Here is a 1594-nt window from a genome sequence, read left to right on the forward strand (position 1 = left end):
GCAAGCGGCAGGAAAATCACTAACTGAACACATTCTGGTCGACAGGTCTGACCAGACAGGTTACATTCAACATCTGTAATTACCACACACACACACACACACACACACACACACACACACACACACACTCATTAGTGTACCTGTCATTATGAGAGCATTCCAAACGTTCACAGCTCCTCTCAGCAGAGGAAAGATACACAGATTCCTTGCTGAATTGTTAGGAGGCAACGTTTGGGTCAAGGCCTTTCATCAGCACTAACGCTGCGTCTCAGCTGTGAAAAAGCTTTCTGTATTCACTTAAGTAGAAGTACAATTACAGGTGTAAAAATCTACTTGCATGGAAATAAAAAGAAGCTCATTTGAAATATACTCAGAGAAAAAGTTAGTGAGTTACTTTGGAAAAAAACCCACAAAGCATAGCCTGATGATCTTTCCTATGTAAAGCTAGCAGGATGAGAAAAAAAATATGAGAGATTTTTAATGTCACTTTTTGCACTTGAGCACTTTCTTTCGCACCAGAGTCTGAAACCGTTTTGCATTATGTGCTGACCTACTGAGGCTCATCCAGCCCAACTCTGCTCTCCTATCCACACTGATGGTTAGGTAAGGAGGAACATGACAGGGAGGGAAGACAAAAAAAGAACTGACATTCCAACAGTTTATCAGGTGATGGGGTTTCGGAGGAGGGGGGGGGGGGGTGGAATGTTTCAAAAAACAGCCTGAGGACCTGAGAGAGAGCAGGTCAGTCTGTCAGGACCTGTCTGTCCAGAAAAGAAACATACCGAGCTTTTAGTGACGCCTTCATCTACTGTGCAATTCCATTCCCACTGCGGCTGCACATACTGTAACTGTGACTGTGACTGTGACTGTAGCTGTAGCTGTGACTGTGACTGTAGCTGTGACTGTGACTGTGACTGTGACTGTGACTGTGACTGTGACTGTAACTGTAGCTGTGACTGTGACTGTGACTGTAACTGTAGCTGTGACTGTGACTGTGACTGTGACTGTAGCTGTGACTGTAACTGTAACAGTGACTGTGACTGTGACTGTAACTGTGACTGTAGCTGTGACTGTTACTGTGGCTGTGACTGTGACTGTAACTGTGACTGTGACTGTGACTGTAACTGTGACTGTAGCTGTGACTGTGACTGTGACTGTGACTGTGGCTGTGACTGTGACTGTAACTGTAACTGTGACTGTGACTGTGACTGTAGCTGTGACTGTGACTGTGACTGTGACTGTGACTGTGACTGTGGCTGTGACTGTGACTGTGACTGTGACTGTGGCTGTGACTGTGACTGTAGCTGTGACTGTGACTGTAACAGTGACTGTGACTGTGACTGTAACTGTGACTGTAGCTGTGACTGTGACTGTGACTGTGACTGTAACTGTAACTGTGACTGTGACTGTAACTGTGACTGTAGCTGTGACTGTAACTGTGACTGTAACTGTGACTGTAGCTGTGACTGTGACTGTGACTGTAACTGTGACTGTGACTGTGACTGTAACTGTGACTGTGACTGTAGCTGTGACTGTGACTGTGACTGTAACAGTGACTGTGACTGTGACTGTAACTGTGACTGTAGCTGTGACT

This window comes from Centroberyx affinis, unplaced genomic scaffold (genome assembly GCF_046629955.1).
Source record: "Centroberyx affinis isolate AG114_WGS23_722 - 3 ecotype Tasmania unplaced genomic scaffold, CSIRO-AGI_Caff_v1 ptg001998l_1, whole genome shotgun sequence".
NCBI classification, from domain to species: Eukaryota; Metazoa; Chordata; class Actinopteri; order Beryciformes; family Berycidae; genus Centroberyx; species Centroberyx affinis.